General features: G+C 40.9%; 1 long non-coding RNA gene across 2 annotated transcripts; it reads right to left on the bottom strand.

Moving 5' to 3' along the window:
* Positions 1–1,131: 1,131 nt before the first annotated feature.
* On the bottom strand, positions 1,132–5,083 carry LOC310725445. Of its 2 annotated transcripts, XR_014533363.1 has the most exons (3): positions 4,881–5,064; positions 1,850–4,134; positions 1,132–1,649 (listed from the first exon to the last, which is right to left on the bottom strand). It is a non-coding gene; the product is annotated as an uncharacterized lncRNA (long non-coding RNA). The 2 variants fall into 2 exon arrangements; XR_014533362.1 differs by having other exon boundaries at positions 1,132–4,134; positions 4,881–5,083.
* Between the last annotated feature and the right edge of the window lie 20,630 nt (positions 5,084–25,713).

Genomic DNA, 25,713 nt, shown 5'->3' with positions numbered 1-25,713 from the left:
ACTTATGTCTGCCTGGAAACATTGTACATTTCCTGGCCATATAGATTATAATGCTACTGTATATAGTGTGCAGGTGTACTGTATCTTTTTTTTTTTATCTGTTTTATAAAACAGATCTCAACATGTTCCAAACTACAACTCCAGTTTCAAATAACTTTGTAAAAAAAAACTGTGTAAAATATAAATAAAAACAGAATGCAATGATTTTGGGTTGATGCAAATCTCATAAGCCCATACATTATTCACAAAGAACATAGAAAACATATCAAATGCTCAAACTGAGAAAAATTTACATATAAAGCAAAAAATAAGGTAATGTGTTGGCTGCATCACATCTCAATAAAGTTGGGGTGGTTCACAAAAGTCTGGAAAAAGTAATAAACATTTGGTGAAACATTTTCAACTAATTAGGTCAATTGACACCAGCTCAATAAGACGTTTGTGTATAAATATTGTCTCTTAGATAACATGATTGAAAAACACCACCATCCTCTCTGGGCCTAAGCACATAAAAAATTTACTGAGGCAAAGTGGAAAGCTGTTCTGTGGTCAGATCAAATGAAATTGTAATTTCTTTTTTGGAAAACATAGACACCACATCCTCAGGACTAAAGAAGAGAGGAACGATCTGCCTCTTTCAAACCAACTACCTGCATGTCTTCCCTCACCACATCCATAAACCTCCTGCTTGGTCTTCCTCTTTTCCTTCTTCCTGGTGGCTTCATCCTCAGCATTCTTCTACTGATATACCCCATGTCCCTCCTCTGCACATGTCCAAACCACCTCAATCGTGCCTCCCTCATTTTGTCCCCAAAACGTCCTACATTTGCAGTCCCTCTAATTAGCTTGTTTCTAACGTTCAAATCACTTTAAAATAGAATATATTCTTAGTTAAAACATTTTATATGGGTTTTTTTGTTGTTGTTTTGTTCTGAATAGAATAAGAATTTATGAGATTTGCTAATCATTACATTCTGGGTTTTTATTAATTAATTTATTTATTTATTTATTTATTTATTTATTTATTTATTTATTTATTTATTTATTTTTACATTTTGTACATTGTCGCAACTTTTTGGAATTGAAGTTGTAGAAAGAGTTCATGTATTTTTAAGAAATTACAACATGTGATTTTGTTCACTCCAGCATATTGAAACATTTTATTGAGGTAAAGCCAAGAGCACTTATACTCATGTTCTAAAATTAAGTCACACAAAAATAGCCTTTAATAAGTTACAATGTGAAGCATTATAAGATCACAGCAGATGGCAAAATTATCATGGTTCTTGTTCTTTCTGCATTGATAAAATGTAGAGAGAAATACATTGGAGCCATTCTAATGATGCATAACATACAATCATTGACTGCAAGAGTAAAGAAACATTTGAGATTTGCAATGATTACACTGAATGTGTAAAACAAAAAGAGAAAAATGTAAAAAAATAAATAAATAAAATAAAAGGAGTGAGTTACTTTCTCAAGTGTAGTCAAGTAAACCGAAAACCATTGAAAATCTATAACATTCATGTAGAATATAAATACCTTTAAATAAATATAATACTGAAATACAGTTACAAAAGTATCATTGAATGCTAATTAAAAGTCTGTGTTTTGTCCTTAAATATAGGTGTAGCCATATCTTCTTAATTCTGTAGTAATCCCGATTTATATATTTTTTAGTTTTACTACCTTTAGTTTCATTATAAATCAAGTCAGCCATCAAAACTAATGATATATAATTGCAATTAGTAGAACAGATATAAAAGAAACAGAATACATTCTGTGATACAATCGAACCCATTTATCTCAAAACATTTTTTTATCTTTGACATCGTTTTTGAAGTGGAACCATCAAATTCTCTTTTTGTCTTAGCATTTTCTCATCGGTTATGTCGATTCTTTTATGTCGCTGAACCCTAATATCTCGAGCACAAAAGAGGGCCAAATTTGCCACTTAACGTCGGTTATCTCCATCACCATGACCAATCGCCAGCTTTTGAAAATGTTAGTTAATGATGCCACTTCACCATCTCACCTACGTATTTTCGCGTATATAAGACGGGTCTTATACAAAGTTCTATGTACCCCTCACCCAGGGTGTGTCTTATATTAGAGATCAGCCTGGAATGACGTGAAGAAGGAAACAATTTCAAACTGCTGGATGCACTGCGTCATTCAGGATATTTCCGATGATGAGTTTCAGGCACAGTGCCGTGCAGCCGCAGAAGAACGGCTGAATTTTCCAGGAAGTGGTGGAAAAATCAAGCCTTACAGATGCTATCTTGGAAGAGGAGGCACAGGAGTGTAGGATACTTTTCAGGGCTGTGTCAGAGTGAAATGACTCGCGAATTTAATTTTGACACTGGTTAACTTTTTGTAAAAAATTAACTCACATTTATTAACGCACATCATGTACATAAAGAAATTTTAAGCACATTAATATATTGCCGCAATATTGATTTTCGTTTATCTCGATCATCGGTTATCTCAACGTTTTTTGGCAAACCCCTAGGCCGGCGACATAACCGTTTTCAACTGTATCACTAAATTTAAGATCACTTTGTCTGTTTGTATCTGATAAGGACGTAATAATGGTCTAATAATTATTAATTTATGGTTATTTTAAGTCCTGATATGTTATTGACATGGCTGACTAAAGCATACTGTGAATCAGATGTAATGTTTTGTGTATGTATTCGCAGAACCTGTCTTTGATAGCAGACTGTGCCCCTAAAGTTATTTACTAAACATATCTCTTTCAGCTCATTCAGAGCCAGACAAAAGATTGCATTAGTGAGTGGATAGCCAGGCTCCAAAAGTCTAAATTCACGAAAGATTTGGTCTTTAGGAAGAAGGTAATCAAGAAATCTTAATTCTGGTGGAAGTACACTGTCCGATAACTCAGGATGCAGTTTCCTAATGGAGTACCGAAGGAAATGCCACTTGATTTTCTGTGGCCCTGTCTGAAATGTTACATGAAAAAATGTATCATGATTTATTTCTACCGTTCCCTTCATGGAAATCAATGCACTGAGACGCCTTGCCAAAATTTTTTGATAATATTGAATTCTGCAAATTAAAGATGTGTCTGTATCCTCAAGGATTTGGTTGCTCAAGTTTCTCTTTGTTCTGCATCATTGAATTGTATTCTATTTTTAAGCTCTCACTCAGTTCACATGAATTGATTTTATAATATTTCACATCCTTTCCATCAAGTGGAAGATCTTCTAATTCAGTCAAAGACTTAATGACACTCAGTATTTCTGCCCCACTAATCTTTCCTGGTCTTCTGTCAGGTGTGGAAGGCTTACACCACAGGCGTACACCACTGGCAACTTTTGGAAGTATTTTGTTACCATTCTGCCAAACTGTAAGATCTAGTACAAGAGGATAATGATCAGAAAAACCTGGCAGTTCAGCGATTTTGTGTACAGTGATCTTACGCACCCGTTCCATTCTGTGTTCTGGAAGAAAAAACATGTCTATCCTAGAGAAACTGTCATTCTGATGTCGTGTAAAGTCCTTATCAGTAGGCCGTAAGTATGACCAAGTGTCTCTGAGATTAAGAGAAACAGTGAAATATTCTAAAGATGCTCTAAATGGTGAATGTCTTGCTTCAGAACGTGAACATTTCCGATCGAAGCTGGGATGTAAAACCGTGTTGAAATCACCTCCAACCACTAGAACACCCTCAGCTGTTTCCACCAGATAGTCTTTCAATCTAGCCAAGAAAAATTTGTCTGCCTTATGATAGTAAATATTAACAAGGGTGTGAAGTTCACCAAACAGACGACAGAAAAGCACGATGTAACTTCCATTGCAGTCCTCATCGTGGCATATGTACTCGAATGGTACAGTGTTTTTTATCAGTATTGCGACTCCTTTGCTTCGAGAGCTGTACACGGTGAAATAGACGTTCCAGCCTGGAACATCTTCCAAGATTTTATAACAGTCTGGGCCAATATGTGTCTCTTGTATAAAGGCAACATCAGCCTAAAGGTTATTGAGACTGTCCAGCAGTTTTGAGATTTTTTCTTTTGACTGAGTGGTATCTTTAATACCATTTGTATTCCAAGACACAAAACGGACTCTTGATTCAGGTCCTGATGTCATTAGTAATGACTTTGTGAATTTCTGTGAATAAATCACACTTATTTTAAAACATAATATTTTTGTAGATATTTCTTTCTTTTTTGTTCAATGTGCTGTATGTAAGAAAGGAATTCTTAATCCTACATGTACAGTAAATCAAAAAATAAATATTACATTATACTTCTGTAAATGAAATACACCATATAAAACTGTTTTACAGTGGAACCTTGGATTGGAAATAAGGCAAAATATATATATATATATAAATGACAAAAGAGACAAACACAATAAAGTGCAATCTACATGGGTTGATGGATTTTCATTTAAATAAAAAGCAGAAAATTTCTTATGCAGAGAGACACCTGTGTTTGCCTTAAAATACCATTTGGAACAAGTTTCCACTGGCTGGCCTAATCAGTTTTTTGACTCATGGCCAAAAACTGATCATTTATAACATATTTATTTAGATAACCAAAACTATTTATAATGGTAGTTAATACCAACACCTAAATATTAAATATTAAATATAAAAATTAAATATATTACAATTACAAAAAAAATACATACATTTATAAAAGTACAGATTAGTTCACATACTAAAAAGTGTTGTTATATTGAAAGTACAGATTAGTTCAGATACTAAAAAGTGTTATTGTTAAAATGTCCTTTGTGTACTGTTATTAATACTATTTTATATAAAATTTATAATTTAATAAAATCAATTTATAAAATGATAAATAGAAAATATTATAATTGTTATTTTATACAATCCATTGTTAGTAACTTACCTTGCCCAATCACCTTCAGGAAAAATGTAGAAGTGTACCAGATGAAAAGGCTAATATGTACTTGGAAAGATTTAAAACTATTTGAAGTAGAGTTTAAGAAGAGAGACTTATAAAGCAAGACAGGAGAAACTGAAACGCAATGAGCAGGAAATTCACACATACGCATTCATGCAACATTTGCATGAGCACAACCCATTTTTCATGATGTCATGCTTAACCCTTTAAGGCTTAGAGATGTGGAGATGTGTGTGTGTTTTTATGGTTACCTGTAAATGTTGCAAGAACATGTAGAATATAACATATTGAGTGAACAAAGAAAATTAAGTTACTAAATAAAGTTAATAAAAGTGTTCGGTCACCACCTAATTACCAAATTAGTAATAAGTAATAAGTAATATATTCATTTGTCTTTGTTTTCTGCTGTTTGCCAAACCTTGGCTCAGTGATTTGTTTTTTATATTGTTTAGTAATGGTATTATCTGGACTATGATTGTGTATGTACCACTTATCTATAAAAACTCACCACTTAATGCTGGTTATCTCTCAATGGTCTTCATTATTATCTTTGTTCTTTTAGTTTCTTTGTTTATTTTGTGTCTATTTTATGTGTGCTTTTCATTAAGAAAACCTCTGCATCCACTTTCCACTCACACACTTGGTTCATTTACTACAGCTTCATTTAGAGAAAGTGGTAGCTCAGTGAGTAAGACAATGGACTTCTAAATAGAAGCTCCCACTCCTGGGCTCTTGAAAATATGTATAAATGTATAAATGGGACAATTATAAATAACTCTGGATAAAGGCATCTGCCAATTGACATAGATGTAAACTTTGACATAGAAGTTTCTTATATAATTAATTGAAAGAAAGAAATTAAGACAAAAAAGGGACATGATATCTTTCTATAATTAAAGGAAAGTAGTTACCTTTGGGAAACATTCTAATCACAACTCAAAAAATGTATACTTGAGTACTCTTTTGTTTCTATTATTTATAGTTTGGATAATAGATCTAGCACTGTAATTTAAATAAAGATTCATTTTATAATGCCATGGTATATGTAAAGAATAAATAAACAAATACATAAATAAATATATATAACATGTTGAACTGAATAATCATTTTAAAGATTGGAATCAATTATTCATGTAAACAAATCTGGGTTTATGAGCTGCACCCTGAAATGAAGTGGGTCTATGTATAGTACTCAAGTATTTAATACGTGTGTAAACACACCCTTTTTATTAAGTAGAATGTGTAATGTGTAATTGACCATTGTCAATTCTCATATCCCGCCTTACCGTAAAGACCAGACAAACAACTTAAGAGCTTAATTTGTATCTAAAAAGCAGCAACATGAGTGTATGTTTATGTTGCTTGTATCTTTGAAATTTCCTCTGACTGCCCAAAACTAATCTACTAGACTAATCTACTACAACAAATTAAATAAATAGATTTTTATAAATGGCCATGCGCAGGTTTGTGAATGGAGGGTGAGGCCGGGAGCAGGTAGACACAAAAATGCCTCACCTAAAATGGATAATGACTAATGAGTGTTCTCCCTCTTTCAGTGATTGGAGGGGGCATTTAAGGAGAAGCGTGAGGATGTGTGTGTGTGTGTGTGTGTGTGTGTGTGTGTGTGTGTGTGTGTGTGTGTGTGTGTGTGTGTGTGTGTGTGTGTGTGTGTGCCAGAGAAGTGTGGCTGAGGCACTGAGCACCAAAATATAAAGATAAATTCTCAATAAGAGAGATTTGATTGACTAAGGCACTGTCCTGTCGTGCTGTTCCTTTTCCTCAAATCCATACGCTCTCCCACAGCCTGTTTGATCTGTTCCTTCACCATTACACTGACTAAGTTGAGTAAACAAAGTTCTATAGAAACACCTTCTCTGGCTGAGTCATGCAGTAAATGTGACATATGCAACCAGTTAACAGATCAAATGTTGATCTCTGTGGTTTCCCAGATGAATGTTAGTTTTAAAGTAACCAACAGTTTAATGTTTAACAGTTTGTGAATGTCTCATTATTGTTTTCTAATTTAACTTTTTGGTGTTTGACAGAGGTGGGAAGAAATGAAGTACAAATACTTCGTTCCTGTACTTAAGTAGATTTTTCTGGTATCAGTACTTTACTTCACTATTTATTTTTCAGATTTTTACTTTTACTTTTTACATTGCTACACAAATAACTGTACTTTTTACTTCTTACATTTTCAAAACAGGCTCGTTACTTGAGTTTAAATCTCTTTGGTGAAATGTCGATAATTTTTCTTCTCAATGCGCCGTTTTCAGCCCATAAACCTATTCCTTGTCATTGCGTGGCTTTTTAAATCTACCATTAGTGTTTTATTTTCGTGTCTTACACACCACAGACGTAGGCTAATTTACGGAGTTCACAATGAGCAAGGCAGAGGGCAACAAGAAGTCTGGGGTTAACATGGATGAGACAGAGGGAGTCAATGATGTAAACATGACTGAGAACAGAGACATTCCTGATCACCTGATCATCATCATCTTTTCTCAGCTTGTGTTCTATATGTTAGTTGTTCAGCCTGGATACATTCATTAGGTAACAACATTTTAAATTAGTTATGTATTTATATATATGAGGGCTGTCAAACGCAAATTCATTTTAATGGCACTAAATGTTATTAATGCATTATTAATGCAGGTTTCATTTATTTTTGACCATTTGTATAAAAAATATAAATATATAAATAAATAACTAAATATAAAAGGTTTTGAAATAAAAAAACCTTATCAAAAACAAATATTCACTGATTATGTAATCGGTATGAACGTTTGAAGAGTTACAGTTTCTTTGGATCACCTCATAACCCGTCCATGTGGAAGCATAGCAAAAGTTCAGTTTGGTGTCCTGATAAGTTATGTAATTTAAACTACCATAATTAATTTAAAGCATTTACAATAATATTTTGACTTCATGCTCTATGTTGAGTTCGGTTTTGCTAATAATAAACATACATTTGTTTATTGGCAAAAGCATCCATATTTCTGCATGTCCATGTTGCTTAGAGTATTAAAAAGAAAATATTAATGTATAGTACATTTAGAACAGATAGAAATGTGCAATTAAGTGGCGATTACTGTAAATATTTAAATTGATTGACAACCCTAATATTAATGTCCAGGTACCAGCGTGACACTAAAACAGGTAGTATAATGGCAAATTTTTACCTAAGTACACACATCCTTTACTTAAGTAGAAGAACAGATACTCATGTTTTAAAATACTCGGGTAAAAGTTAAAGTACTGATTATACTTTTTTACTTAAGTGAAAGTAAAGAAGTCTTGGCTCTGACATGTACTTAAGTTGTCAGGAATCCCCCTGCCACGCCCCCTTCGGAGGCTGTCATATCCCAGGATTCCCCGACGCACCTCGCTCCGGTTCTCGTGCATGCCCCGCCTGTCACGTCTCTTCTAACGGGGAAATCGCTCTCAATCGCTGTAGAGCTGTGGGACACAAATGGTGGTGAGTTCGGCTCGTGCACCACGTTCCTCCAGCTTCTCACCAGAGAACTCGGGATAGTCACGGCCGACCTTCATCTCCTCACCCCGCCTCCGAAAAGCCGGGTCAGTACCTGAATCTTCTGAAGATCTTCGCCCGGCTTCAGGCACTCCAGGAAAGCTCTGCTCCACCTCAGGTCCTCCAAGTGGTCTCCGCCGTTCTCCAGGCCATCCAGGATGGCTCCATCCCGCCCGAGGACCTCCAGGAGCTCTCCATCCTGCTCCAGAATCTCCAGGATGGCTCAGTTCCGCTCCAGATTCCAGAGGAGAGCTCGGCTCCGCCCCAGGACCTCCCGGAAAGCTCGGCTCCGCCCCAGGTCTCCCCGGAAAGCTCGGCTCCGCCCTCAGGTCTCGCCTGAGAGCTCCGCCCAGTTCCAGGTCCCGCCAGAGAGCTTCGCCCAGTTCCAGGTCCCTCAAGAGTGCTCAGCCTCGCTCCAGGCTCCCCACAAGGGCTTGTCTCGGCTCCTGGTCTCATCCTACGGCGAAGTCCCGCTCCCGAGCTCCTCCCACGGCGACTTCCCGCTCCCAAGCTCCTCCCACGGCGAAGTCCCAGTTCCCCGCCGTGGAGGTGGCTCCGCCTTGGAGGTCCGCCAGGGGCTTCACTCAGCCTCCGGCCTTTGACAAGAACGGGGCTCCGTTGCCGGTAAGCCCCGCAAACTGCTCTACCCCGCCTCCGGCAGTCACCAGGGTTGTCTCTCCCTTACAGGTCTCCGTGGGAGAGAGAGCGCCTAACCAGACCATCCAGGGTAACGTCGCCCCGTTCCAGGACATCAGGGGTGGTCCTCCCCGAGGTCGTCGTCCAGGTCTCTGTGGTGGACAAGGCTCCGTTCCCGGCCGTCCTGGATGTCGTCGGTCCGCCCCAGGTCTCCGTGGTGGACGTCCTCCCCCATCCGGTCTCCGCGGAGGGCATCACTCCGCCTCCGGCCTCTGCTGAGAGTGTCACTCCGCCTCCAGTCTCCATTGAGGAGGTCTCTCCGCCTCCGGTCTCCACTGAGGGCTTCGTCCCGCTCCTGACTTCCGTTGTGGGCTCGGTTGGGCTCCTGGCATCCGTGGGTGACGTCTCCCCACTTTCGGTCAACGCCAAGGGCTACACTCCATTCCCAGTCACCGCGTTGGTCTTTGCTCCGGTCCTGGGTCCTGGGTCCTGCTTTGTCCATGTTCCCCTTCCGGCTCTCCTCAGGGGTGGTCACTCCGCCTCGGGTCCTTCCCGGCTTTCTCTGGCTCCAGAGCGGTTCCAGCCGGGTCCCTTCAGGCCCTGGACGATCGGGAAGGCCCTCCTCCGAGTGCCCCGGCCCTCCGGGAGTTCCATGAGTTGTGGGCGTCCAGTGCCGCCCCTTCGGGGGGGGGGGTTGGGGGGTGTCAGGAATCCCCCTGCCACGCCCCCTTTGGAGGCTGTCATATCCCATATGTCAGGATTCCCCGACGCACCTCGCTCCGGTTCTCATGCATGCCCCGCCCGCACGAGGCTCAGTGCAATCGGGCTCATCCCGAACACCTGGGATTAATTCCACACCACCTATAAAAGCCTCACACACACACACACACTTGCTGTCGGTTATTAAATGTACGTGGTGATGCTCGTGTGTGTCTGTGCAGGTTCCAGGTGGTGCTTCTTCGCGTCAGCATTCCCCGCTATGCACCTTCTGATCCTGGACTCCTCGCTTTCCCCCCGGTGACGGTTCTTTCCCCGGCGCACCTTGGATTCCCGACGCCTCTCCGTCGCTTCTTCCACGTTGCGCTTCCTCCACGCCTCACCGCGGATAAATCATACGGAACTGCCTTTTGCCGGTTTTATCCCGCGCTGCGGGTGTTTTGTTTTGGCTATTTTGTTTAATAAAGACACCGGCTTCTATTTCTGCCCCCGCTCCATCTTCACCGCGTGACATAAGTAAAAAGTTGTTATTACTTCTACCTAGTTTAGCTGTTAACTGGATCTCACATCATATTAGGTAGGTAGGTAGGTAGGTAGCCTAGTGGGTTAAAGTCAGGGTCCCCACGAGGATGAGTTTCAGAGTTTGATTCCTGGTCAAGCTGCTTGCTGTGTTGGTAATTAAAACCTCTGGACCTTGTCTGCTCTGAAAACATTTCAATTCTGTCCTTTCTGTGTTGGATTAATTTCTTGATTTCCTGGTCTTTAATGAAAGATAACTCCACCAAAAAAAAGGCACTTCTGTGGTAGCTCAGTGGGTTAAGGCTTGTTCCTGAACATGGTCCTTAATATAGTCCACGCTGGTGATAAGCTTTCAAAGCCAGTCCTACATGCCTTCTTCCTTACTGCATTGGCATGAAACAAAGTATGAACCCTCCAAAAAGCACACATGCTTTTCAGCAGTGGTTGCTCAGTGGTTTAAGGCTTGTGCCTCATCTAAACATGCTTCCCAGTCTGATCTCTTCCATGGTTCCGTGGGTTAACTCGACACACACTCATTACTCATCTCAGCCCATTCCGTACGTAATAATATTACTTTTCTGGAGTAACGAGTAAAGTAGCGCGTTACTTTATAAATTTACACATTAATATAATACTTTTTTTAAAAAAGTAATGCAATTACTTTTCAGTTAAATAATTTTGCATCAAAAAATAAATACTGAATTAAAATGAACGTAGTCACGTAGAATCGCGCACTCATACGTGCAAGCAGCAGGAACAGAAGCTGGTCAGAAGTGGAGATGGCAAACCAGAGAATTACATTACTGTGATGGAAGTATTCTTATTATTTTGATATAGTCGAGGAAAAGGAGAAAGGAATAATGGTTAAGTGTAGATTATGTGTTGGTGAAAAGCTCTTGTCAACTGCAAAAAATACCACTTAAAAAAAAAAAAAAAACATCTGCATGCAAAGCACAGAACTACAGATGTGTGTGTGTGTGTGTGTGTGTGTGTGTGTGTGTGTGTGTGTGTGTGTGTGTGTGTGTGTGTGTAATGTTGAATATATGCAACATTATGCAATGTTGCATATATGGAAATGGAGACAGAAATATAGAAAACATTTGCCGACTTTCCACCACTGCAGCTCTATGGACTGCTCAGAATAAAAGTTCTCCGTAGGAGACACATGTACGATGCCATCGCAGCGGAGATAGAGAGCAAATTCACAGCTCATTTGCTCTTTGTGGGAAGATAAACTGCCACGGTCACAAATTATATCGCGAACTTTGTAAAAGCGTTCAGAATGTTTCAAGCTGATGATGAAGCAGAGAATGATGTAGACGAGGACAAGGTCATACTTACGGAATTGCACGATGTTTTACGTGATGACAGCGAAAGGTATGTTCTCCCTCCACATCACCGGTGTGCAGCCCATACCCTTAACCTTATATACATGAACGATAGTTATATTCCTGACAGCGAAGGCAGATTGCAAAGCAGTGTACAGAAGTGCGACTGGAAAGTGTTCAGCCTTGTGGTCAAAATTTAGTCGATCATCTTATTGTTCTCTAAGAAGTTATTAAGCATTTTAAATGTTTAAGAAATGTCTTTTGCCCCAATATAACTTATTTCTTAATGCCAATTATCTATATTACACCTGTTACACCTGTAAGGCGTGAAAGAGATACAAGTAACGCAAAGGTAATGCAAAAGTAATATAACGCATTACTTTTCATAAAAGGTAACTAAGTAACATAGTTAGTAACTCACTATTGTAATGCATTACTTTTAAAAGTAACCAACACTGTTTATTTATTATTATTTATACTCTACTGTACTAAACTGTTTACATGCTGTTTTTTGCACCTTTGACTCTATTATTGTCAGGAATCCACCTGCCACGCCCCCTTCAGTGGCTGTCATTGCCTCCGCATGCTCCTTAGCTCTCAGCGTCAAGCATGCACACCTGGAGCTTGTTAATCACTCACTCCCAGCTCCAATATAAACTGCACACTCACCCACACTGCCTGTCCGTTATTGCACGTACATGCCGTCCACGTGTGAGCCCGGCTGTTCCGTGTTGGCGTGTGTTCGCTTATGCTTATCCCCGCTACGTGCTGTTCGTCTCGGACTTTCACTCTTCGCGTGGGCAGCGCCTCTCCCCAGGCGCGTTTGGGACTATATCTGCCTTTTCCCCGGACTCCGTATCCTGGATTATCCCTGCGAACGCAGGTATTTGTGTTGGCTCTGCCTTTGTGTTCAATAAAGTTTGTTTGCCATTACTCTGGCTTCCGCCTCCGTTTCCCGGCTTCTGTTACCGTTTACATGCTGTTTTTAGCACCTTCACTGTTTCTTATTACACTATACTGTTATTATAGTATACTGTTTACATGCTGTCTTTTGCACCTCTTGACTGCTGCTGTTTTTTGCACTAAATTGTGTCTGTTTATATTCACTCCTAGGTATAGTTTTTACAGTTCTCCTCATTCAGTACTGTATATTCAGAGTATACAGTAGGTTTACTAGTTGGGGCTATCTCAGGTTTTGTGTCTTGTCTTGTGTTGTCTTTTGTTTTTTGTCTGCACTAGGTTGCACTCGATGCACTTTATGTAGCTTGTTGTTGTTTAGTGTAGCACCAGAGTTCCGGAGGAACGTTGTCTAATTTTTACTGTGTAATGTGTACCACTGTGTATAGTAGAAATGACAATAAAAGCCTCTTGACTCGACTTTACTTGATGGTGAGGATCAGGGTTTGAATCCTGCTTTCTTCCTGCTATTTACAATGTGGGTTCAACTTGTGCTACTTACATCTGTATTCGCTTCCTACATCTTTCTTTAGCGTTAAATTCTTGTGTTGATGGTTTAAAAAAGAAAGATAGACCTGCTCTAATCCAGCTTCCCATCCTGTTTTTTGGCTTAGTGGGTTAAGGCTGGTACTTTGCTAATGTTGGTGGTCAGGGTTCAAACCTGGCTTTCTGTCTGCTAGTCATGAGGTAGGTTAAATTCCTGATTCCTACATCTTCATATTCTTGTTTTGATGGCCTAAAAAGAAAGATAGACCTGCTCTAAACAAGCTTCCCAGCCTGTCCTTCCTGATGGTTCAGTGGGTTAATGCAGGTTCCTCGCTAATGGTGTGAATCAGCGTTTGAATCCTGCTTTGTCCCTGCTAGTCATGATATGGGTTTGCTTCCTATGTCTGTCTTTAGCATTATATTCTTGTGTTGATGGTTTGAAAGAAAAGATAGACCTGCTCTAAACAATCGTCGCAGCTGGTCCTTCCCGATGGTTCAGTGGGTTAAGACTGGTATTTCCATGTTAGTGGGGTTCAGGGTTCGAATCCTGCTTTCTGTGTTTCTGTCTGGTCTGAATTTCTTGTTTTGAAGCATGAAACGAAAGATAAACCCCCCAAAAAAAGAAGGTGTGTTGTGGGACTTGATGGCTTAGCGATAAAAGCCTTGCCTCTGAGTTTAGAGGTTGCTGGTTCGAATCTGGCTTCTCCCCACACTGGTTAAGCTGTGTGGAAAGTAGTCAGTGGTGAGCAATGGAGAGGTTTACTGTTAACAAAGGCTATGAAGACCTGCTGCTGCACAGCCTCAGAAAAAGTTCAGTTGATAGATTTTTGGCAGAATTTTTCCCTATATATGCAAAACTAAGTTGATACGTTTTTGGACATTTTTGCTTCATAACCACATGTTTTCAGCTTCTCAGATACTGGGGGGGGGCAGATGCCCAGATATTGCCCCCCTGCTTCAGTATACACTCCGAAACCTTCCACATCCAACCTTCTTCGCAGCTATTCCTGACACCTTCCTCACTCTTAACTTCAAGCCCTGGCCGGGGTTTGAACCAGCAACCTCGCAACCCAGAGGTAAAGGGCTTCCAATTGAGCCACAGGATCTCTTGCAAGAACCTGATTTTTAGGACCTTTCATAGTTCTTTATTAAAACTTTTTAAACAATTTAAAGGAAAGCTAAGCGGTAGGAATCGAACCGGGTGAGTCAGATAGCAGAGACCGCATCACTAACCACTACACTACCACAGGGATGGCAAACAAGGCTCTGCTTATTAGACTTTTGGTTTTCTATAGTTAAGAGACCTCTGTTTTCTCTTAGATCATGATGGTAGAGGGTCAAAAATCCTTTCTGTTCATTCTCTCAATTACTCGAAGTCTATGAGAAGTGACTCAGGTACAAGAACCACATCTCCAACACCTGCACCACTGATATACCATGATTTGCCAGCAACCAATTTTAATGACGTTTCATTGTTCTGTTTTTAAAAACTTCTTATATTGTTCAATATGAAACTAGAGGTAAGAATCAAACCAGGGAAGTCTTTCATCATAGATCGCTAATGGCATTACTTCAAAACTCAAAACTTTGTTAGACATGTAAATAAGGAGGAAAGACAGAGACAAAGACAAAGAGACACAGCTTTTAAAAGAGTGAGAAACAAATAGAGAGACAGCAAGAGAGAGAAATATACAGTGAGACAGAGACATTTACTAAAAGAGACACAGAGACAATTAGACAGAGAAAATAGAGAGACAAAGATAGTGAGATATAGCCACTTCCTGTTGGAAGTGTTTATCCTGAGCGACTCTTAATGATATCATTTACTAAATGAGCAGTAGTGAGTTAAGGGCTTGCTCAGGTGCCCAAAACTGGCAGCTTGGAGGTGTTAAACATGTATCACATTTACAGCATGTGATATATATGTACTTATAAAGCACTAAATGGTTTGGCTCCCATGTATCTCTCCAGTCTTTTAACACGCTACGATCTGTAATTCTCCCTGAGATCTCAAAACTCTGGGCTTCTAGTAGTTCCTAGAATAGCAAAGTCAACTAAAGGCGATAGATCATTTTCACATTTAGCTCCTACACTCTGGAATAGTGTTCCTGACAGTGTTCGGGGCTCAGACACACTCTCCCAGTTTAAGTGCAGATTAAAAACATATCTTTTTAGCAAAGCCTACACATAACATACGTCTCACATCATAACCTTGTGCTCCAGAACATCTGATCACATGCACATTATCAACTTGTGCTGTTAATATCATGAACAGCAGCTATGCTAATTACTCTCCACTGCTTCTCTTTCTCTCCCCATCCCGAGGCATCCTGAGGTTGGCCAGCTCGAGTCACGTCCCACCTCATAAAGATTATGGACCCACGGCGACGTCTCGCTGCCGAGCTCCTCACTCGGTGACGGTTTGCCTCAGGACTCCTCTCACGGCAACGTCCTGCCTCCAAGCTCCCTGGACGGTGACAGTTCGCCCCTAAACTCCCTGGAGGGTGATGTCGCACCGATGACCCCTGCCGAGGTCAGCACTCAGCCTCTGTGCTCAGTCAGGGTCGTCGCTCCATCTCCGGTCTCCATCCAGAGGGTCTTCCATCTGGTAGGCCCCGTTAAATGCTCTGCCCTGCCTCCGGTAGTCACCAGGGTTGTCTCTACACTCCAGGTCCCCATGGGTGATGAGGCTCCGCTCCAGGTCCCTGCCGTGGGCGTCACCCCTTTCCGGGTCTCCGCCGAGGACTCCGCCCAGCCTGGGGTCATTGCCAGGGCCGTCTCTCAGTTCCAGGCCTCCGTGGTGGGCGTCTCTTCACTTCCTGTCTCCGCTGGGCGCGTCGCCCCACCTCAGTGCAAAAAACAGCAGCAGTCAAGAGGTGCAAAAGACAGCATGTAAACAGTATACTATAATAACAGTATAGTGTAATAAGAAACAGTAAAGGTGCTAAAAACAGCATGTAAACACTTCCTGTCTCCGCTGGGCGCATCGCCCCACCTCAGGTCCTTACTGGGGCGTCATTCCGCTCCTGGTCTCCATGAGGGCCATCTCTCTGCCTCCGGTCTGCGCCCGGGACTTCGCCCCACTCCTGGTCTCCAAGTTGGGCTGTGCTCCGTTCCGGGACCCCGCTGGGATCGTTGTCCCGTTCCGGCTCTCCGCAGGGGTGGTCTCTTCGCCTCAGGCACTTCCTGGCTGTTCCTGGCTCCGTGGCAGTTCCGGCCGGGTCCTCTTCGACCCTGGAAGATTGGTGGGGCCCTCCTCTGAGTGCCCTGGCTCACCGGGCGTTTGGTGGGTTGGGGGCGTCTGGTGCCGCCCCTTTGGGGGGGCGGGTCAGGAATCCACCTGCCACGCCCCCTTCAGTGGCTATCATTGCCTCCGCATGCTCCTTAGCTCTCAGCGTCAAGCATGCACACCTGGAGCTTGTTAAGCACTAACTCCCAGCTCCAATATAAACTGCACACTCACCCACACTGCCTGTCCATTATTGCACGTTCATGCCGTCCACGTGTGATCCCGTGTGTTCCGTGGTGGCGTGTGTTCGCTTATGCTTATCCCCGATACGTGCCGTTCGTCTCGGACTTTCACTCTTCGTGTGGGCCGCGCCTCTCCCCAGGCGCGTTTGGGACTATATCTGCCTTTTCCCCGGACTCCGTATCCTGGATTATCCCTGCGAACGCAGGTATTTGTGTTGGCTCTGCCTTTGTGTTCAATAAAGTTTGTTTGCCGTTACTCTGGCTTCCGCCTCCGTTTCCAGGCTTCAGTTACCGTTTACATGCTGTTTTTAGCACCTTTACTGTTTCTTATTACACTATACTGTTATTATAGTATACTGTTTACATGCTGTCTTTTGCACCTCTTGACTGCTGCTGTTTTTTGCACTAAATTGTGTCTGTTTATATTCACTCCCAGGTATAGTTTTTACAGTTCTCCTCATACAGTACTGTATATTCAGAGTATACAGTAGGTTTACTAGTTGGCGCTATCTCAGGTTTTGTGTCTTGTCTTGTGTTGTCTTTTGTTTTCTGTCTGCACTGTCTGTCTGTATTGTTTTTTGTCTGCACTGTTTGCACTAGGTTGCACTCGATGCACTTTATGTAGCTTGTTGTTGTTTAGTGTAGCACCAGAGTTCCGGAGGAACGTTGTCTAATTTTTACTGTGTAATGTGTACCACTGTGTATAGTAGAAATGACAATAAAAGCCTCTTGACTCGACTTTACTTGATGGTGAGGATCAGGGTTTGAATCCTGCTTTCTTCCTGCTATTTACAATGTGGGTTCAACTTGTGCTACTTACATCTGTATTCGCTTCCTACATCTTTCTTTAGCGTTAAATTCTTGTGTTGATGGTTTAAAAAAGAAAGATAGACCTGCTCTAATCCAGCTTCCCTTCCTGTTTTTTTCTGATGGCTTAGTGGGTTAAGGCTGGTACTTTGCTAATGTTGGTGGTCAGGGTTTAAACCTGGCTTTCTGTCTGCTAGTCATGAGGTAGGTTAAATTCCTGATTCCTACATCTTCATATTCTTGTTTTGATGGCTTAAAAAGAAAGATAGACCTGCTCTAAACAAGCTTCCCAGCCTGTCCTTCCTAATGGTTCAGTGGGTTAATGCAGGTTCCTCGCTAATCGTGTGAATCAGCATTTGAATCCTGCTTTGTCCCTGCTAGTCATAATATGGGTTTGCTTCCTATGTCTGTCTTTAGCATTATATTCTTGTGTTGATGGTTTGAAAGAAAAGATAGACCTGCTCTAAACAATCATCGCAGCTGGTCCTTCCCGATGGTTCAGTGGGTTAAGACTGGTGTTTTGCTGTTAGTGGGGTTCAGAGTTCGAATCCTGCTTTCTGTCTGGTCTGAATTTCTTGTTTTGAAGCATGAAACGAAAGATAAACCCCCCAAAAAAAGAAGGTTTGTTGTGGGACTTGATGGCTTAGTGATAAAAGCCTTGCCTCTGAGCTCAGAGGTTGCTGGTTCGAATCTGGCTTCTCCCCACACTGGTTAAGCTGTGTGGAAAGTAGTCTGTGGTGAGCAATTGAGAGGTTGACTGTGAGCAAAGGCTGTGAAGACCTGCTGCTGCACAGCCTCAGAAAAAGTGAGGGTGATAGTTTTTTTCCCTATATATGCAAAACTAAGTCGATACTTTTTTGGACGTTTTTGCTTCATAACCACCTGTTTTCAGCTTCTTAGATGCCGGGGGGGCAGATGCCCGGATATTGCCCCCCTGCTTCCGTATACACCCTCCGAAACCTTCCACATCCAACCTTCTACACAGCTATTCCTGACACCTTTCTCACTCTTAACTTCGAGCCCTGGCCGGGGTTTGAACCGGCAACCTCTCAACCCAGAGGTAAAGCTCTTCCAACTGAGCCACAGGATCTTTTGCAAAGACCTGATTTTTAGGACCTTTTATAGTTCTTTTTTAAAAACTTTTTAAACAATTTAAAGGAAAGCTAAGCTGTCTGGAATCGAACCGGGTGAGTCAGATAGCAGAGACCGCATTACTAACCACTATACTACCATAGGGATGGCAAACAAGGCTTTGCTTATTGGACTTTTGGTTTTCTATAGTTAAGAGACCACTGTTTTCTCTTAGATCATGATGGTAGAGGGTCAAAACTCCTTTCTGTTCATTCTCTCAGTTACTTGAAGTCTATAAGAAGTGACTCAGGTACAAGAACCACATCTCCAACACCTGCACCACTGATATACCATGATTTGCCAATTTTAATGACGTTTCATTGTTCAGTTTTTAAAAACTTCTTATATTGTTCAATATGAAACTAGAGGTAAGAATCAAACCAGGGAAGTCTTTCATCATAGATCGCTAATGGCATTACTTCAAAACTCAAAACTTTGGGAGTTAAGGGCTTGCTCAGGTGCCCAAAACTGGCAGCTTGGAGGTGTTAAACATGTATCACATTTACAGCATGTGATATATATGTACTTATAAAGCACTAAATGGTTTGGCTCCCATGTATCTCTCCAGTCTTTTAACACGCTACGATCTGTAATTCTCCCTGAGATCTCAAAACTCTGGGCTTCTAGTAGTTCCTAGAATAGCAAAGTCAACTAAAGGCGATAGATCATTTTCACATTTAGCTCCTACACTCTGGAATAGTGTTCCTGACAGTGTTCGGGGCTCAGACACACTCTCCCAGTTTAAGTGCAGATTAAAAACATATCTTTTTAGCAAAGCCTACACATAACATACATCTTACATCCTAACCTTGTGCTCCAGAACATCTGATCACATGCACATTATCAACTTGTGCTGTTAATATCATGAACAGCAGTACGCTAATTACTCTCCACTGCTTCTCTTTCTCTCCCTATCCCGAGGCATCCTGAGGTTGGCCAGCTCGAGTCACGTCCCACCTCATGAAGATTATGGACCTTTGAAGAAGTAGATGCCGAACTCGCAAACATCCCGAACCATCTAGAGACGTACCAGTGCCAAGTGGATCCCGCTACATGTGTGGTTTTGACATTGGACCTCCTGGAGTGTTTAAAGGCTCTGGCGTGAAGAAGCTGATGCTGGATCTGTGATGATCACAAATGTTGAGCTCATATAACTAGGAGCAACTAACCATCTAGACTGTATAAGACTGTAGAAAGAACATTACTTATAATCTTATACTCCAGTACTCATGTTAGTTCTCACTCTACAGTGTTCTGTATTGTTGAAAGATTTATGATCAAACACTTGATGTCACCCAAATGAGGATGGATTCCCCTTTTGAGTCTGGTTCCTCTCAAGGTTTCTTCCTCATTACATTTAAGGGAGTTTTTCCTTGCCACAGTCGCCACGGCTGCTCATCAGGGATAAATGCCCACCATTCCCCTTGACTGTTGATTTCTGTAAAGCTGCTTTGAGACAATGTCTGTTGTGAAAAGCGCTATAGAAATAAACTTGACTTGACTTGACTTGATATGTAAGCATATTTACAGTGATTAAATATAAAGCCTATATCAGTGCAGAGATGTGTGGACATCATGAAGAACCTTTGCTATGTTTCCACATGGACAGTTAATGAGGTGATACAGGAAAAACTGCATCTCTTCAAGTCAAGTCAGGAAGCTTATATATAGAAAAGTATAGACATTTTACAGATTTGAATGATGTATTGTTTTAATCTGTACGATCAATAAAGACAGTAATTTAAGTTTGTGTTGCCATTATGAGGGAAAACCCCACAAAACGCCACCTAGAGGGTTAATTGTGTAAATCATGGCGGATTTTGGTGTTTGATTTAATATTTGGTGCATAAATAAAACACAAGTTTAAAATTAAAAATTAAAAATATTAAAAATATTTTTATCTGGAGTTTATTTATTTATTTCATATCTAAGTAAAGAAAGGACGTCGTAATATATAAATTTATTTTTTGCCAAAGGTTTTAATTTCCCCTCTTTATTATTTTGTTATTTATTTATGTATTTACATTTGGTGAAACAGAAATGTGTGCTGAATTGATAGCGCGTTAATAAAATTTCGTGCTGTTTAAAATAATTTTCATTTTGACAGCCAAATATACATATACATACATACATACATACATACACGTGTATGTATATATATACATACATATATATGTATATACAGTGGGTACGGAAAGTATTCAGACCCCCTTAAATTTTTCACTTTTTGTTATATTGCAGCCATTTGCTAAAATCATTTAAGTTCATTTCTTTTCCTCATGAATGTACACATAGCACCCCATACTGACAGAAAAACACAGAATTGTTGACCTTTTTGCAGATTTATTAAAAAAGAAAAACTGAAATATCACATGGTCCTAAGTATTCAGACCCTTTGCTGTGACACTCATATATTTAACTCAGGTGCTTTCCATTTCTTCTGATCATCCTTAAAATGGTTCTACACCTTCATTTGAGCCCAGAAATTTTTGATTATACTGATTGGACTTGATTAGGAAAGCCACACACCTGTTTATATAAGACCTTACAAATCACAATGCATGTCAGAGCAAATGAGAATCATTAAGGTAAAAGGAACTGCCTGAAGAGCTCAGAGACAGAATTGTGGCAAGGCACAGATCTGGCCAAGGTTCCAAAAAATTTTTTGCTGCACTTAAGGTTTCTAAGAGCACAGTGGCCTCCATAATCCTCAAATGGAAGACGTTTGGGACGACCAGAACCATTCCTAGAGCTGGCCGACCGGCCAAACTGAGCTATCGGGGGAGAAGAGCCTTGGTGAGAGAGGTAAAGAAGAACCCAAAGATCACTGTGGCTGAGCTCCAGAGATGCAGTCGGGAGATGGGAGAAAGTTGTAAAAAGTCAACCATCACTGCAGCCCTTCACCAGTGGGGCTTTATAGCAGAGTGGCCCGACGGAAGCCTCTCCTCAGTGCAGGACACATGAAAACCCGCATGGAGTTCTCCAAGATGGTGAGAAATAAGATTCTCTGGTTTAATGAGACCAAGATAGATCTTTTTGGCCTTAATTCTAAGCGGTATGTGTGGAGAAAACCAGGCACTGCTCATCACCTGTCCAGTACAGTCTCAACAATGAAGCATGGTGGTGGCAGCATCATGCTGTGGGGGTGTTTTTCAGCTGCAGGGACAGGACGACTGGTTGCAATAAAGGGAAAGATGAATGCGGCCAAGCACAGGGATATCCTGGACGAAAACCTTCTCCAGAGTGCTTTGGACCTCAGACTGGGCTGAAGGTTTACCTTCCAACAAGACAATGACCCTAAGCACACAGCTAAAATAACGATGGAGTGGCTTCACAACAACTCTGTGACTGTTCTTGAATGGCCCAGCCAGAGCAATGACTTAAACCCAATTGAGCATCTCTGGAGAGACCTAAAAATAGCTGTCCACCAATGTTTACCGTCCAACCTGACAGAACTGGAGAGGACCTGCAAGGAGGAATGGCAGAGGATCCCTGAATCCAGGTGTGAAAGACTTGTTGCATCTTTCCCAAAAAGACTCATGGCTGTATTAGATCAAAAGGGGGCTTCTACTAAATACTGAGCAAAGGGTCTGAATACTTAGGACCATGTGATATTTTAGTTTTTCTTTTTTAATAAATCTGCAACAGTGTCAACAATTCTGTGTTTTTCTGTCAATATAGGGTGCTATGTGTACATTCATGAGGAAAAGAAATGAACTTAAATGATTTTAGCAAATGGCTGCAAAATAAAAAAGAGTGAAAAATTTGAGGGGGTCTGAATACTTTCCGTACCCACTGTATATATATGTATATATATACATATATATATATATATATATATATATATATATATATATATATATATATATATATATATATATATATATATATATATATAAATAAATACAATACGAATTAAAAATGTTGATACCTAATGAATGTGTCCAGGCTGAAGATCCACATATAGAACACAAGCAGAGAAAAGATGATGATGATCAGGAATGTGTCTGTTCTCAGTCATGTTTACATCACTGACTCCCTCTGTCTCATCCACATTAACCCTAAACTTCTTACTGCCTTCTTCCCTGCTGATTCTTAGCTCCATAAACTAGTCTATATCTGTTGTGAGTGAGGGACAGGACTTTATACACCAGTGGATTGAAAAAGACACGCAATGACAGGAAATCGGTTGTTCGGCTGAAATCGGCACGCAGTAAAAAAATAAAATAAAAAAATTCACCAAATCAATGGATTAAAACTAAAGTAACGAGTCTGTTTTGAAAATGTAAGAAGTAAAAAGTACAGATATTTGTGTAAAAATGTAATGAGTAAAAGTAAAAAGTTGTCTGAAAAATAAATAGTGGAGTAAAGTACTGATACCAAAAAAATCTACTTAAATACAGTAACAAAGTATTTGTAGTTCGTTACTTCCCCCTCTGCTCGCAAACAATGTTTAACCAAACAAAAGGCAGACCAAACACAAATACACGTATTGGGGAATAATCCGGTGGTGCGCTCCGGGAGCGCTGCCCACGAAGTCCCGAACTGGCGAGAGGCAGTCCGTAAGTATATTCCATTGCTGCGCTTAGGAAAGCGTGGCGCTGGGCAGGAACAGAGGAAAGTAATCCAACCAGCGTAAACACAGAAAGCAGTACCGGGAGGATCGGGGTAGTCCGGGGTGCGCTTCGGAAGGGAAGCGCAGACGTGGAGAGAGTGAGGAGTCCGTGACGAAGGTATGTTGCGGGATACACACACGATGACACATTCCACCATCAACCTACAATAACTGACAGGAAGTGTGGGTGAATGAGGGGTTAAAGTTGGGGCTGGTGATGAGCGGGTGAATGAGCCTCAGGTGTGCCTAATGAAGCGGAGAGCTCAGGAGCATGCAGAGGCAATGACAGCCGCCGAAGGGGGCATAGCAGGTGAATTCCTGACAGAAATATTTTGTTATTAAAATTTGGTGATTAAGTTATAATTATTTAGTGCTCAATTATAAATTTAACAAAAAAGAAAAAGCAGCTGGATGGAATTTGATACATTTAACACAAAGCAACAACTTGAATGGCACACAGAATTGTATAAATATTTAAACAAACGTTTTTTAAACATGCTTTTTTTTTTTTGCTTCAATAAAAATTTACATTCAAGCTGATTTGGATTACAGTACTTCTGTGTTAAGAATAAGAGTTGCAGAAAATCTGATCTGTTATACATATGTATTATTCCATATTTGCATACATTTAAATAGTGGTCTAGAATGTGTGTCATTTTCAGAGATTGTCACATGCCAGCTCCCACAACACTAACTAACTTTCACGTTTGTCTAGCCATGCGCATCTTTGTTTTGATTTATGCTATGTTTCAACCCCTGTCTTTGATTAGTCAGTTTTCTCATGCCTTATTTGGTTTATGTTTAAATATCTCACTTTCATGTTTGTCTACCCATGTGCTTCCTTATTTTGATTTATGTAATATCTTCATATACCAAGCCTTTGTTTCAACTTCCCAATTTTGATCTGTGTGGAGAGCTCATTTTCTCAGGGTAGGATTAAGATGATTAAGACAATGGGTTCACCAAACAAAACTGATTTTATTCGGCCGCAGACCTTATTTTAAGTTCTACTTTTACTTTTCTGTACATCATCTGAAACACATATACAGTACACGTGCACCCTCATGATTTATACAGGTTGGTAGCTTAAACTGATTTACATATCAACAAAAGCACCCTCATCTCTGCTTGGTGTCTCTATCCCCCAAGGTCACACCTATATCAATTTCCCTGCTCACTGCAATAAAGAACACTGCTTAGTTTATCAGTCTTTTACATTGAGTTTGAAAAAACAATTTACATCTTTGCTTCCCTTTGCCGATGTTTAAGGGCATTCATTTACAGTATATACAGTTAGCCATCCAGATGTGTGTTTTGTGTCATTGCCTTGTTCCATGACCAGATTTTAGTTTAGCTTTAGCTGCTGTAGAGAGAGTCTCACGTTTTAAAGAATATATCAAACGTTAATGGTTGTCAAAATGATTGCAATTTGCCCACAACTGCATTTACAAACATTAATTGTGCTTCTTCTTCTTCTTCTTTCGGCTGCTCCTATTAGGGGTCGCCACAGCGGATCATCCGTCTCCATACCACCCTGTCCTCTACATCTGCCTCTTTCACACCAACTACCTGCATGTCTTCCCTCACCACATCCATGAACCTTCTCTTTTGCCTTTCTTTTTTTCCTCCTTTCTGGTGGCTCCATCCTCAGCATTTTCCTACCAATATAACTCATGTCCCTCCTCTGCACATATCCAAACAATCTTAATCTCGCCTCCCTCACCTTGTCACCAAAACGTTCAACATGCGCTGTCCCTCTAATGAACTCATTTCTAATATTGTCCATCCTCGTCACTCCCAACGAAAACCTCAACATCTTCAGCTCTGCTACCTCCAGCTCCGCCTCCTGTCTTTTACTTAATGCCACTGTCTCTAAACCATACAACATCGCAGGTCTCACCACAGTCCTATAAACTTTCCCTTTCATTCTTGCAGATACCCTACTATCACAAATCACTCCTGTCACTCTTCTCCACCCACTCCACCCTGCCTGCACTCTTTTCTTTACTTCCCTAACACACTCTCCATTACGTTGCACTGTTGAACCCAGGTATGTGAACTCCACCACCTTCTCCACCTCTTCTCCCCGCAACTGCACCACTCCACTGCCCTCCTTCTCATTCACACACATGTACTCTGTCTTACTCCTACTGACTTTCATTCCCTTTCTCTCCACCATGTACCTCCACCTCTCCAGGCTCTTCTCAACCTGCTCACTACTCTCATCACAAATCACAATATCATCCACAAACATTATAGTCCATGGAGACTCCTGTCTGACCTTGTCCGTCAAACTGTCCATCACCACTGCAAACAGAAAAGGGCTCAGGGCCAATCCTTGATGCAGTCAAACCTTCACCTTGTCTGTCAACCAGTCTGTCATTCCTACTGCACACTTCACTGCTGTAACACTGTCCTCATACATGTCCTGCAACACCCTCACATACTTCTCTGACACACCTGACTTCCTCATACAATACCACTACTCCTCTCTTGGCACCCTGTCGTACGCTTTCTCTAAATCCACAAATACACAATGCAATTCCTTCTGTCCTTCTCTATACTTCTTCATCAAAAATCTCAAAGCAAATAAGGCATCTGTGGTGCTCTTCCTCAGCA

The sequence above is a fragment of the Silurus aristotelis genome (genome assembly GCF_946808225.1).
Source record: "Silurus aristotelis genome assembly, chromosome: 1".
NCBI lineage: Eukaryota > Metazoa > Chordata > Actinopteri > Siluriformes > Siluridae > Silurus > Silurus aristotelis.
This window is presented reverse-complemented; position numbering and strand designations above follow the sequence as displayed.